The 10,854-nt window shown below is 44.4% G+C and overlaps 17 non-coding genes and 23 pseudogenes across 17 annotated transcripts; all 40 read left to right on the forward strand.

Moving 5' to 3' along the window:
• The first annotated feature begins 554 nt into the window (after nt 1-554).
• LOC125802052 (5S ribosomal RNA) lies at nt 555-677 on the forward strand (annotated as a pseudogene).
• Nucleotides 678-757: 80 nt separating this feature from the next.
• On the forward strand, nt 758-876 carry LOC125801916 (5S ribosomal RNA; annotated as a pseudogene).
• Nucleotides 877-986: 110 nt separating this feature from the next.
• Nucleotides 987-1,095, forward strand: LOC125802064 (5S ribosomal RNA; annotated as a pseudogene).
• A 1,384-nt stretch (nt 1,096-2,479) lies between these two features.
• LOC125802108 (5S ribosomal RNA) lies at nt 2,480-2,598 on the forward strand. Its single transcript, XR_007439066.1, has one exon. It is a non-coding gene; the product is annotated as a 5S ribosomal RNA (ribosomal RNA).
• A 109-nt stretch (nt 2,599-2,707) lies between these two features.
• On the forward strand, nt 2,708-2,826 carry LOC125801954 (5S ribosomal RNA; annotated as a pseudogene).
• Nucleotides 2,827-2,935: 109 nt separating this feature from the next.
• Nucleotides 2,936-3,054, forward strand: LOC125801839 (5S ribosomal RNA). Its single transcript, XR_007438998.1, has one exon. It is a non-coding gene; the product is annotated as a 5S ribosomal RNA (ribosomal RNA).
• A 109-nt stretch (nt 3,055-3,163) lies between these two features.
• LOC125802054 (5S ribosomal RNA) lies at nt 3,164-3,281 on the forward strand (annotated as a pseudogene).
• A 110-nt stretch (nt 3,282-3,391) lies between these two features.
• Nucleotides 3,392-3,510, forward strand: LOC125801787 (5S ribosomal RNA). Its single transcript, XR_007438946.1, has one exon. It is a non-coding gene; the product is annotated as a 5S ribosomal RNA (ribosomal RNA).
• Nucleotides 3,511-3,620: 110 nt separating this feature from the next.
• Nucleotides 3,621-3,739, forward strand: LOC125801786 (5S ribosomal RNA). Its single transcript, XR_007438945.1, has one exon. It is a non-coding gene; the product is annotated as a 5S ribosomal RNA (ribosomal RNA).
• Nucleotides 3,740-3,849: 110 nt separating this feature from the next.
• On the forward strand, nt 3,850-3,968 carry LOC125802069 (5S ribosomal RNA; annotated as a pseudogene).
• Nucleotides 3,969-4,078: 110 nt separating this feature from the next.
• On the forward strand, nt 4,079-4,197 carry LOC125801829 (5S ribosomal RNA). Its single transcript, XR_007438988.1, has one exon. It is a non-coding gene; the product is annotated as a 5S ribosomal RNA (ribosomal RNA).
• A 109-nt stretch (nt 4,198-4,306) lies between these two features.
• On the forward strand, nt 4,307-4,425 carry LOC125801853 (5S ribosomal RNA; annotated as a pseudogene).
• A 110-nt stretch (nt 4,426-4,535) lies between these two features.
• LOC125801910 (5S ribosomal RNA) lies at nt 4,536-4,654 on the forward strand (annotated as a pseudogene).
• A 110-nt stretch (nt 4,655-4,764) lies between these two features.
• On the forward strand, nt 4,765-4,883 carry LOC125801845 (5S ribosomal RNA). The gene has a single exon (XR_007439004.1). It is a non-coding gene; the product is annotated as a 5S ribosomal RNA (ribosomal RNA).
• Nucleotides 4,884-4,993: 110 nt separating this feature from the next.
• On the forward strand, nt 4,994-5,112 carry LOC125801818 (5S ribosomal RNA). The gene has a single exon (XR_007438977.1). It is a non-coding gene; the product is annotated as a 5S ribosomal RNA (ribosomal RNA).
• Nucleotides 5,113-5,222: 110 nt separating this feature from the next.
• Nucleotides 5,223-5,341, forward strand: LOC125801987 (5S ribosomal RNA; annotated as a pseudogene).
• A 110-nt stretch (nt 5,342-5,451) lies between these two features.
• On the forward strand, nt 5,452-5,570 carry LOC125801988 (5S ribosomal RNA; annotated as a pseudogene).
• Nucleotides 5,571-5,680: 110 nt separating this feature from the next.
• Nucleotides 5,681-5,799, forward strand: LOC125801941 (5S ribosomal RNA; annotated as a pseudogene).
• A 110-nt stretch (nt 5,800-5,909) lies between these two features.
• Nucleotides 5,910-6,028, forward strand: LOC125801982 (5S ribosomal RNA; annotated as a pseudogene).
• A 110-nt stretch (nt 6,029-6,138) lies between these two features.
• On the forward strand, nt 6,139-6,257 carry LOC125801890 (5S ribosomal RNA; annotated as a pseudogene).
• A 110-nt stretch (nt 6,258-6,367) lies between these two features.
• Nucleotides 6,368-6,486, forward strand: LOC125801989 (5S ribosomal RNA; annotated as a pseudogene).
• A 110-nt stretch (nt 6,487-6,596) lies between these two features.
• Nucleotides 6,597-6,715, forward strand: LOC125801942 (5S ribosomal RNA; annotated as a pseudogene).
• A 110-nt stretch (nt 6,716-6,825) lies between these two features.
• Nucleotides 6,826-6,944, forward strand: LOC125801891 (5S ribosomal RNA; annotated as a pseudogene).
• A 110-nt stretch (nt 6,945-7,054) lies between these two features.
• On the forward strand, nt 7,055-7,173 carry LOC125801846 (5S ribosomal RNA). Its single transcript, XR_007439005.1, has one exon. It is a non-coding gene; the product is annotated as a 5S ribosomal RNA (ribosomal RNA).
• Nucleotides 7,174-7,283: 110 nt separating this feature from the next.
• LOC125801819 (5S ribosomal RNA) lies at nt 7,284-7,402 on the forward strand. Its single transcript, XR_007438978.1, has one exon. It is a non-coding gene; the product is annotated as a 5S ribosomal RNA (ribosomal RNA).
• A 110-nt stretch (nt 7,403-7,512) lies between these two features.
• On the forward strand, nt 7,513-7,631 carry LOC125802008 (5S ribosomal RNA; annotated as a pseudogene).
• Nucleotides 7,632-7,741: 110 nt separating this feature from the next.
• On the forward strand, nt 7,742-7,860 carry LOC125801990 (5S ribosomal RNA; annotated as a pseudogene).
• A 110-nt stretch (nt 7,861-7,970) lies between these two features.
• LOC125801943 (5S ribosomal RNA) lies at nt 7,971-8,089 on the forward strand (annotated as a pseudogene).
• Nucleotides 8,090-8,199: 110 nt separating this feature from the next.
• Nucleotides 8,200-8,318, forward strand: LOC125801978 (5S ribosomal RNA; annotated as a pseudogene).
• A 110-nt stretch (nt 8,319-8,428) lies between these two features.
• Nucleotides 8,429-8,547, forward strand: LOC125802026 (5S ribosomal RNA). The gene has a single exon (XR_007439029.1). It is a non-coding gene; the product is annotated as a 5S ribosomal RNA (ribosomal RNA).
• A 110-nt stretch (nt 8,548-8,657) lies between these two features.
• On the forward strand, nt 8,658-8,776 carry LOC125801986 (5S ribosomal RNA). The gene has a single exon (XR_007439025.1). It is a non-coding gene; the product is annotated as a 5S ribosomal RNA (ribosomal RNA).
• A 110-nt stretch (nt 8,777-8,886) lies between these two features.
• Nucleotides 8,887-9,005, forward strand: LOC125801856 (5S ribosomal RNA; annotated as a pseudogene).
• Nucleotides 9,006-9,115: 110 nt separating this feature from the next.
• LOC125801788 (5S ribosomal RNA) lies at nt 9,116-9,234 on the forward strand. The gene has a single exon (XR_007438947.1). It is a non-coding gene; the product is annotated as a 5S ribosomal RNA (ribosomal RNA).
• Nucleotides 9,235-9,344: 110 nt separating this feature from the next.
• LOC125802024 (5S ribosomal RNA) lies at nt 9,345-9,463 on the forward strand (annotated as a pseudogene).
• A 110-nt stretch (nt 9,464-9,573) lies between these two features.
• LOC125802114 (5S ribosomal RNA) lies at nt 9,574-9,692 on the forward strand. The gene has a single exon (XR_007439072.1). It is a non-coding gene; the product is annotated as a 5S ribosomal RNA (ribosomal RNA).
• A 110-nt stretch (nt 9,693-9,802) lies between these two features.
• LOC125801956 (5S ribosomal RNA) lies at nt 9,803-9,921 on the forward strand (annotated as a pseudogene).
• A 110-nt stretch (nt 9,922-10,031) lies between these two features.
• On the forward strand, nt 10,032-10,150 carry LOC125801774 (5S ribosomal RNA). Its single transcript, XR_007438934.1, has one exon. It is a non-coding gene; the product is annotated as a 5S ribosomal RNA (ribosomal RNA).
• A 110-nt stretch (nt 10,151-10,260) lies between these two features.
• Nucleotides 10,261-10,379, forward strand: LOC125801836 (5S ribosomal RNA). The gene has a single exon (XR_007438995.1). It is a non-coding gene; the product is annotated as a 5S ribosomal RNA (ribosomal RNA).
• Nucleotides 10,380-10,489: 110 nt separating this feature from the next.
• LOC125802107 (5S ribosomal RNA) lies at nt 10,490-10,608 on the forward strand. The gene has a single exon (XR_007439065.1). It is a non-coding gene; the product is annotated as a 5S ribosomal RNA (ribosomal RNA).
• Nucleotides 10,609-10,718: 110 nt separating this feature from the next.
• On the forward strand, nt 10,719-10,837 carry LOC125801806 (5S ribosomal RNA). Its single transcript, XR_007438965.1, has one exon. It is a non-coding gene; the product is annotated as a 5S ribosomal RNA (ribosomal RNA).
• Nucleotides 10,838-10,854: the final 17 nt, after the last annotated feature.

A 10,854-nucleotide genomic window follows, 5' to 3' on the forward strand; every position in this document is an offset into this window, starting at 1 on the left:
TAGTTTGAGTCAAATTGCCGCCTGCAGTATGCTGACTGTAACAATCCCCTTGTTCAATGATGCCTTTTTACTATTCTGCCCTAGCAGTTGCGTGTGTGAGCAAAGCTAGACAGATAGCTAACAGGAACTTCAAGAAAAATCAAAGCTTTGTAAAAGGAGTGGCTTTACTGATGATTTCAGGTTTATTCACATCCTTAGTTGTTTTTTATTCTTTCCTTTGGTTCAAACTTTTCTTGTAAAACTGCAAATAAATACAATGAAAACAACAATAAACAATAGTAACAACACTTAGAAGTAAACCAAAGCTAACATAGCTAACATAACAATGTAGGGAAGCCTGCACTAGCTAGCCAAAGCCTAGATACAGCGTGGATTAAAAAGTGGGAGTCCATGCAGACTGCAGCTCTCCTGAAGTTTAACTGAAAAGAAAATGGAGGATAACCTCCCTAAAACAAATCATTCCCTGCAGTACCTTAAAACCCCATGAGGGGGTGCTGTTTATCTTGGATACATTATCCTGAATGGGTAAACAGAATAATGAGAGTTCTGCAACCGCTTACGGTCACACTACCCTGAGAACGCCCGATCTCGTCTGATCTCGGAAGTTAAGCAGGGTTGGGCCTGGTTAGTACTTGGATGGGAGACCACCTGGGAATATGCTTCTATTACCATGGTCTTGTTATACATTACTAATGTGTTATCTGAAACCCAACATAGATGAAGTCGCATAAGTAGTCTTGATGAGAGTTCTGCAATCGCATACGGTCACACAACCCTGAGAACGCCCGATTTCGTCTGATCTCGGAAGCTAAGCAGGGTTTGGCCTGGTTATTACTTGGATCGGAGACCACCTGGGAATACCAGGTGCTGTAAGCTTTTCCCCTCTTGCTTCTATTACCATGGTCTTGTTATACATTACTAATGTGTTATCTGAAACCCAACATAGATGAAGTCGCATAAGTAGTCTTGGTGAGAGTTCTGCAGTCGCTTACGGTCACACTACCCTGAGAACGCCAGATCTCAGAAGCTAAGCAGCGTTTGGTCTGGTTAGTACTTGGATGGGAGACCACCTGGAAATACCAGGTGCTGTAAGCTTTTCCCCTCTTGCTTCAATGACCATGGTCTTGTTATACATTACTAGTGTATTATCTGAAACCCAACATAGATGAAGTCGCATAAGTAGTCTTGACGAGAGTTCTGCAATTGTTTACGGTCACACTACCCTGAGAACGCCTGATCTCGGAAGCTAAGCAGGGTTTGGCCTGATTAGTACATGGATGGTAGACCACCTGGGGCCAGTTGTTCAGAGGAACTCTGATCGGATTTTGGTTATCGGATTGGATCAAATCTGAAAAACGGGTTGTTCAAAAGGAAAAGAAGCATTCTGAAATCGGATCAGATCACATAATCCAATCCTAGTTTGAAAATAGATCAAACCTTCAGTTTCTGTTGTTCAAAACTTTTCAGTAGGATTTGGATAACTTTGATCCAAAAAAACAGGATTACCCTGATCCCAACAAGGGGTAGGATTTCAAAGTGGATTTCATGAAGAAAATGTGGTAAAACTTTAAAATCAAAGTTTTAAAGAAAAAAAATACATTTGTACAATTTAGTGTATATACATTTACTTCTATTTTGCACTTGACCTGTTTAACTGTTACAGTGATAAAGTAGACATTGGCTACCAATTAAGCCTTTTTCTGTAGTAATGTAAAAATAAAAACAATCTTGACCCCATTAAATAAACCCCCCAAAAGATTTCAATAACAAACAAAAATAATATATTGATTTTTTCATCTACGTCACTGTCATTCATCACTGTATATTAATGTCAAAGAAACATTCATCAGATATGAAGCTGTCAAAAATTATTTCGAACAATTGCAAAGAACACCAGAGTTTGTTCTGGTTCTTCAACAGGCTCAGGAGCATCATGAACATCACAGAGAGGGACATTGCGTCTGGTAGCAACATTGGGCAGGACAATACATGCAAGTGTTATGTTGCATGCTCCCTGTGGTTCGACTCGCAAATAGTTAAGTCATGCAAAGCGTCTCTGCAGAACGCTCAATTGCTCGTATTGTTTTGCAATAAGCAGTATCTTGTTACTGCAAGAAAAGGAGTCATCAACCCCTGTTGGTTCTTCTATCTGTTTTTACAAAGTTAGTAATCCGGATTAGGTAATCCTGAAAACTATGTTTCTGGATCAGGTTGATCCAATCCAATATTGCTTTGAAAAACTGGCTTAAAAGTAAGACAGATCACCTGATCCTGAATAGCAAAAAATGGGATTACCAAATCTGGATCATTTTGATCCGGATTACATTTTTTGAACAAGTGGCCCCTGGGAATACCAGGTGCTGTAAGCTTTTCTCCCCTTGCTTCTATGACCATGGTCTTGTTATACATTACTAGTGTGTTATCTGAAACCCAACATAGATGAAGTCGCATAAGTAGTCTTGATGATAGTTCTGCAATCGCTTACAGTCACACTACCCTGAGAACGCCCGATCTCGTCTGATCTCGGAAGCTAAGCAGGGTTTGGCCTGGTTAGTACTTGAATGGGAGACCACCTGGGAATACCAGGTGCTGTAAACTTTTCCCCTCTTGATTTATGACCATGGTCTTGTTATACGTTACTAGAGTGTTATCTGAAACCCAACATAGATGAAGTCGCATAAATAGTCTTGATGAGAGTGTTGCAATCGCATACAATCACACTACCCTGAGAACGCCAGATCTCGTCTGATCTCGGAAGCTAAGCAGGGTTTGGCCTGGTTAGTACTTGGATGGGAGACCACCTGGTAATACCAGGTGCTGTAAGCTTTTCCCCTCTTGCTTCTATGACCATGGTCTTGTTATACATTACTAGTGTGTAATCTAAAACCCACCATAGATAAGTCGCATAAATAGTCTTGATGAGAGTTCTGCAATCGCTTACGGTCACACTACCCTGAGAACACCCGATCTCGTCTGATCTCGGAAGCTAAGCAGGGTTTGGCCTGGTTAGTACTTGCATAGAAGACCACCTGGGAATACCAGGTGCTGTAAACTTTTCCCCTCTTGATTTATGACCATGGTCTTGTTATACGTTACTAGAGTGTTATCTGAAACCCAACATAGATGAAGTCGCATAAATAGTCTTGATGAGAGTGTTGCAATCGCATACAATCACACTACCCTGAGAACGCCCGATCTCGTCTGATCTCGGAACCTAGCAGGGTTTGGCCTGGTTAGTACTTGGATGGGAGACCACCTGGTAATACCAGGTGCTGTAAGCTTTTCCCCTCTTGCTTCTATGACCATGGTCTTGTTATACATTACTAGTGTGTAATCTAAAACCCAACATAGATGAAGTCGCATAAATAGTCTTGATGAGAGTTCTGCAATCGCTTACGGTCACACTACCCTGAGAACACCCGATCTCGTCTGATCTCGGAAGCTAAGCGGGGTTTGCCCTGGTTAGTACTTGGATGGAAGACCACCTGGGAATACCAGGTGCTGTAAGCTTTTCCCCTCTTGTTTCTATGACCATGGTCATGTTATACGTTACTAGTGTGTCGACTGAAACCCAACATAGATGAAGTCGCATAAGTAGTCTTGATGAAAGTTCTGCAATGGCTTACAGTCACACTACCCTGAGAACGCCCGATCTCGTCTGATCTCGGAAGCTAAGCAGGGTTTGACCTGGTTAGTACTTGGATGGGAGACCACCTGAGAATAACAGGTGCTGTAAGCATTTCCCCTCTTGCTTCTATTATCATGGTCTTGTTATACATTACTAGTGTGTTATTTGAAATGCAACATAGATGAAGTCGCATAAGTAGTCTTGATGAGAGCTCTGCAATGTCTTACGGTCACACTACCCTGAGAATGCCCAATCTCGTCTGATCTCGGAAGCTAAGCATTGTTTGGCCTGGTTAGTACTTGGATGGGAGACCACCTGGCAATACCAGGTGATCTAAGTTTTTCCCCTCTTGCTTCTGTGACCATGGTCTTGTTATACATTACTAGTTTATTATCTGAAACCCAACATAGATGAAGTCGCATAAGTAGTCTTGATGAGAGGTCAACAATCGCTTACGGTCACACTACCCTGAGAACGCCCGATCTCGTCTGATCTCGAAAGCTAAGCAAGGTTTGGCCTGGTAAGTACTTGGATGGGAGACCACCTGGGAACATCAGGTGCTGTAAGCTTTTCCCCTCCTGATTTATGACCATGGTCTTGTTATACGTTACTAGAGTGTTATCTGAAACCCAACATAGATGAAGTCGCATAAATAGTCTTGATGAGAGTGTTGCAATCGCTTACAGTCACACTACTCTGAGAACACCCGATCTCGTCTGATCTCGGAAGCAAAGCAGGGTTTGGCCTGGTTAGTACTTGGATGGAAGACCACCTGGTAATACCAGGTGCTGTAAGCTTTTCCCCTCTTGCTTCTATGACCATGGTCTTGTTATATATTACTAGTGTGTAATCTAAAACCCAACATAGATGAAGTCGAATAAGTAGTCTTGATGAGAGTTCTGCAATCGCTTACGGTCACACTACCCTGAGAACGCCCGATCTCGTCTGATCTCGGAAGCTGAACAGGGTTTGGCCTTGTTTGTACTTGGATGGGAGACCACCTGGGAATACCAGGTGCTGTAAGCTTTTCCCCTCTTGCTTCTATGACCATGGTCTTTTTATACATTACTAGTGTATTATCTGAAACCCAACTTAGATGAAGTCGAATAAGTAGTCTTGATGACAGTTCTGCAATCGCTTACGGTCACACTATCCTGGGAACGCCCGATCATGTCTGATCTCGGAAGCTAAGTGGGGTTTGGCCTGGTTAGTACTTGGATGGGAGACCACCTGGGAATACCAGGTGCTGTAAGCTTGTCCCCTCATGCTTCTATGACCATGGGCTTTTTATACATTACTAGTGTGTAATCTAAAACCCAACATAGATGAAGTCGCATAAGTAGTCTTGATGAGAGTTTTGCAATCGCTTACGGTCACACTACCCTGAGAACGCCCGATCTCGTCTGATCTCGGAAGCGAAGCAGGGTTTGCCCTGGTTAGTACTTGGATGGAAGACCACCTGGGAATACCAGGTGCTGTAAGCTTTTCCCCTCTTGCTTCTATTACCATGGTCGTGTTATACATTAATAGTTTGTTATCTGAAACCCAACATAGATGAAGTTGCATAAGTAGTCTTGATGAGAGCTCTGCAATGGCTTACGGTCACACTACCCTGAGAACGCCCGATCTTGTCTGATCTCGGAAGCTGAACAGGGTTTGGCCTTGTTTGTACTTGGATGGGAGACCACCTGGGAATACCAGGTGCTGTAAGCTTTTCCCCTCTTGCTTCTATGACCATGGTCTTGTTATACATTACGAGTGTATTATCTGAAACCCAACATAGATGAAGTCACATAAGTAGTCTTGATGACAGCTCTGCAATGGCTTACGGTCACACTACCCTGAGAACGCCCGATCTTGTCTGATCTCGGAAGCTGAACAGGGTTTGGCCTTGTTTGTACTTGGATGGGAGACCACCTGGGAATACCAGGTGCTGTAAGCTTTTCCCCTCTTGCTTCTATGACCATGGTCTTGTTATACATTACTAGTGTGTAATCTAAAACCCAACATAGATGAAGTCGCATAAGTAGTCTTGATGAGAGTTTTGCAATCGCTTACGGTCTTACTACCCTGAGAACGCCCGATCTCGTCTGATCTCGGAAACTAAGCAGGGTTTGCCCTGGTTAGTACTTGGATGGAAGACCACCTGGAAATACCAGGTGCTGTAAGCTTTTCCCCTCTTGCTTCTATGACCATGGTCTTGTTATACATTACTAGTTTGTTATCTGAAACCCAACATAGATGAAGTCGCATAAGTAGTCTTGATGAGAGGTCAGCAATCGCTTAAGGTTACACTACCTTGAGAACGCCCGATCTCATCTGATCTCGGAAGCTTAGCAGGGTTTTGCCTGGTTAGTACTTGGATGGGAGACCACCTGGGAATACCAGGTGCTGTAAGCTTTTCCCCTCTTGCTTCTATGACCATGGTCTTGTTATACGTTAATAGTGTGTTATTTGAAACCGTACATAGATGAAGTCGCATAAGTAGTCTTGATGAGAGTTCTGCAGTCGCTTAAGGTCACACTACCTTGAGAACGCCCGATCTCGTCTGATCTCGGAAGCTAAGCAGGGTTTGGCCTGGTTAGTACTTGGATGGGAGACCACTTGGTAATACCAGGTGCTGTAAGCTTTTCACTTCTTGCTTCTATGACCATGGTCTTGTTATACATTACTAGTGTGTAATCTAAAACCCAACATAGATGAAGTCACATAAGTAGTCTTGATGACAGTTCTGCAATGGCTTACGGTCACACTACCCTGAGAACGCCCGATCTTGTCTGATCTCGGAAGCTGAACAGGGTTTGGCCTTGTTTGTACTTGGATGGGAGACCACCTGGGAATACCAGGTGCTGTAAGCTTTTCCCCTCTTGCTTCTATGACCATGGTCTTGTTATACATTACTAGTGTGTAATCTAAAACCCAACATAGATGAAGTCGCATAAGTAGTCTTGATGAGAGTTTTGCAATCGCTTACGGTCTTACTACCCTGAGAACGCCCGATCTCGTCTGATCTCGGAAACTAAGCAGGGTTTGCCCTGGTTAGTACTTGGATGGAAGACCACCTGGAAATACCAGGTGCTGTAAGCTTTTCCCCTCTTGCTTCTATGACCATGGTCTTGTTATACATTACTAGTTTGTTATCTGAAACCGTACATAGATGAAGTCGCATAAGTAGTCTTGATGAGAGTTCTGCAGTCGCTTAAGGTCACACTACCTTGAGAACGCCCGATCTCGTCTGATCTCGGAAGCTAAGCAGGGTTTGGCCTGGTTAGTACTTGGATGGGAGACCACTTGGTAATACCAGGTGCTGTAAGCTTTTCACTTCTTGCTTCTATGACCATGGTCTTGTTATACATTACTAGTGTGTAATCTAAAACCCAACATAGATGAAGTCGCATAAGTAGTCTTGATGAGAGGTCTGCAATCGCTTACGGTCACACTATCCTGGGAACGCCCGATCATGTCTGATCTCGGAAGCTAAGTGGGGTTTGGCCTGGTTAGTACTTGGATGGGAGACCACCTGGGAATACCAGGTGCTGTAAGCTTGTCCCCTCATGCTTCTATGACCATGGGCTTTTTATACATTACTAGTGTGTAATCTAAAACCCAACATAGATGAAGTCGCATAAGTAGTCTTGATGAGAGTTTTGCAATCGCTTACGGTCACACTACCCTGAGAACGCCCGATCTCGTCTGATCTCGGAAGCGAAGCAGGGTTTGCCCTGGTTAGTACTTGGATGGAAGACCACCTGGGAATACCAGGTGCTGTAAGCTTTTCCCCTCTTGCTTCTATTACCATGGTCGTGTTATACATTAATAGTTTGTTATCTGAAACCCAACATAGATGAAGTTGCATAAGTAGTCTTGATGAGAGTTTTGCAATCGTTTACGGTCTTACTACCCTGAGAACGCCCGATCTTGTCTGATCTCGGAAGCTGAACAGGGTTTGGCCTTGTTTGTACTTGGATGGGAGACCACCTGGGAATACCAGGTGCTGTAAGCTTTTCCCCTCTTGCTTCTATGACCATGGTCTTGTTATACATTACGAGTGTATTATCTGAAACCCAACATAGATGAAGTCACATAAGTAGTCTTGATGACAGTTCTGCAATGGCTTACGGTCACACTACCCTGAGAACGCCCGATCTTGTCTGATCTCGGAAGCTGAACAGGGTTTGGCCTTGTTTGTACTTGGATGGGAGACCACCTGGGAATACCAGGTGCTGTAAGCTTTTCCCCTCTTGCTTCTATGACCATGGTCTTGTTATACATTACTAGTGTGTAATCTAAAACCCAACATAGATGAAGTCGCATAAGTAGTCTTGATGAGAGTTTTGCAATCGCTTACGGTCTTACTACCCTGAGAACGCCCGATCTCGTCTGATCTCGGAAACTAAGCAGGGTTTGCCCTGGTTAGTACTTGGATGGAAGACCACCTGGAAATACCAGGTGCTGTAAGCTTTTCCCCTCTTGCTTCTATGACCATGGTCTTGTTATACATTACTAGTTTGTTATCTGAAACCGTACATAGATGAAGTCGCATAAGTAGTCTTGATGAGAGTTCTGCAGTCGCTTAAGGTCACACTACCTTGAGAACGCCCGATCTCGTCTGATCTCGGAAGCTAAGCAGGGTTTAGTCTGGTTAGTACTTGCATGGGAGACCACCTGGGAATACCAGGTGCTGTAAGCTTTTCCCCTCTTGCTTCTATGACCATGGTCTTGTTATACGTTACTAGTGTGTCATCTGAAACCCAACATAGATGAAGTCGCATAAGTAGTCTTGATGAGAGTTCTGCAGTCGCTTACGGTCACACAACCCTGAGAACGCCCGATCTCGTCTGATCTCGGAAGCTAAGCAGGGTTTGGCCTGGTTAGTACTTGGATGGGAGACCACTTGGTAATACCAGGTGCTGTAAGCTTTTCACTACTTGCTTTTATGACCATGGTCTTGTTATACATTACTAGTGTGTAATCTAAAACCCAACATAGATGAAGTCGCATAAGTAGTCTTGATGAGAGCTCTGCAATGGCTTACGGTCACACTACCCTGAGAACGCCCGATCTCGTCTGATCTCGGAAGCTAAGCAGGGTTTGGCCTGGTTAGTACTTGGATGGGAGACCACCTGGGAATACCAGGTGCTGTAAGCTTTTCCCCTCTTGCTTCAATTACCATGGTCTTGTTATACATTACTAGTTTGTCATCTGAAACCCAACATAGATGAAGTTGCATAAGTAGTCTTGATGAGAGCTCTGCAATGACTTACGGTCACACTACCCTGAGAACGCCCGATCTCGTCTGATCTCGGAAGCTTAGCAGGGTTTGGCCTGGTTAGTACTTGGATGGCAGACCACCTGGGAATACCAGGTGCTGTAAGCTTTTCCCCTCTTGCTTCTGTGACCATGGTCTTGTTATACATTACTAGTGTATTATCTGAAACCCAACATAGATGAAGTCGCATAAGTAGTCTTGATGAGAGGTCAGCAATCGCTTACGGTCACACTACCCTGAGAACGTCCGATCTCATGTGATCTCGGAAGCTAAGCAGGGTTTGGCCTGGTTAGTACTTGGATGGGAGTCCACCTGGGAATACCAGGTGCTGTAAGCTTTTCCCCTCTTCCTTCTGTGACCATGGTCTTGTTATACATTACTAGTGTATTATCTGAAACCCAACATAGATGAAGTCGCATAAGTAGTCTTGATGAGAAATCTGCAATCGCTTACGGTCACACTACCCTGAGAACGCCCGATCTCGTCTGTTCTCGGAAGCTAAGCATGGTTTGGCCTGGTTAGTAGTTGGATGTGAGACCACCTGGGAATACCAAGTGCTGTAAGCTTTTCCCCTCTTGCTTCTATGACCATGGTCTTGTTATACGTTACTAGTGTGTTATTTGAAAACGAACATAGATGAAGTCGCATAAGTAGTCTTGATGAGAGTTCTGCAGTCACTTACGGTCACACAACCCTGTGAACGCCAGATCTCGTCTGATCTCGGAAGCTAAGCAGGGTTTGGCCTGGTTAGTACTTGGATGGGAGACCACCTGGGAATACCAGGTGCTGTAAGCTTTTGCCCTCTTGCTTCTGTGACCATGGTCTTGTTATACGTTACTAGTTTGTTATCTGAAACCCAACATAGATGAAGTTGCATAAGTAGTCTTGATGAGAGCTCTGCAATGGCTTACGGTCACACTACCCTGAGAACGCCTGATGTCGTCTGGTCTCGGAAGCTAAGCAGGGTTTGGCCTGGTTAGTACTTGGATGGGAGACCACCTGGGAATACCAAGTGCTGTAAGCTTTTCCCCTCTTGCTTCTATGACCATGGTCTTGTTATACGTTACTAGTGTGTCATCTGAAACCCAACATAGATGAAGTCGCATAAGTAGTCTTGATGAGAGTTCTGCAGTCGCTTACGGTCACACAACCCTGAGAACGCCCGATCTCGTCTGATCTCGGAAGCTAAGCAGGGTTTGGCCTGGTTAGTACTTGGATGGGAGACCATTCGGTAATACCAGGTGCTGTAAGCTTTTCACTACTTGCTTTTATGACCATGGTCTTGTTATACATTACTAGTGTGTAATCTAAAACCCAACATAGATGAAGTCGCATAAGTAGTCTTGATGAGAGGTCTGCAATCGCTTACGGTCACACTACCCTGAGAACGCCCGATCTCGTCTGATCTCGGAAGCTAAGCAGGGTTTGGCCTGGTTAGTACTTGGATGGGGGACCACCTGGGAATACCAGGTGCTGTAAGCTTTTCCCCTCTTGCTTCAATTACCATGGTCTTGTTATACATTACTAGTTTGTCATCTGAAACCCAACATAGATGAAGTTGCATAAGTAGTCTTGATGAGAGCTCTGCAATGGCTTACGGTCACACTACCCTGAGAACGCCCGATCTCGTCTGATCTCGGAAGCTTAGCAGGGTTTGGCCTGGTTAGTACTTGGATGGGAGACCACCTGGGAATACCAGGTGCTGTAAGCTTTTCCCCTCTTGCTTCTGTGACCATGGTCTTGTTATACATTACTAGTGTATTATCTGAAACCCAACATAGATGAAGTCGCATAAGAAGTCTTGATGAGAGGTCAGCAATCGCTTACGGTCACACTACCCTGAGAACGTCCGATCTCATGTGATCTCGGAAGCTAAGCAGGGTTTGGCCTGGTTAGTACTCGGATGGGAGACCACCTGGGAATACCAGGTGCTGTTAGCTTTTCCCCTCTTCCTTCT

The sequence above is a fragment of the Astyanax mexicanus genome, chromosome 4, assembly GCF_023375975.1.
Source record: "Astyanax mexicanus isolate ESR-SI-001 chromosome 4, AstMex3_surface, whole genome shotgun sequence".
In the NCBI taxonomy this organism is placed as follows: domain Eukaryota; kingdom Metazoa; phylum Chordata; class Actinopteri; order Characiformes; family Acestrorhamphidae; genus Astyanax; species Astyanax mexicanus.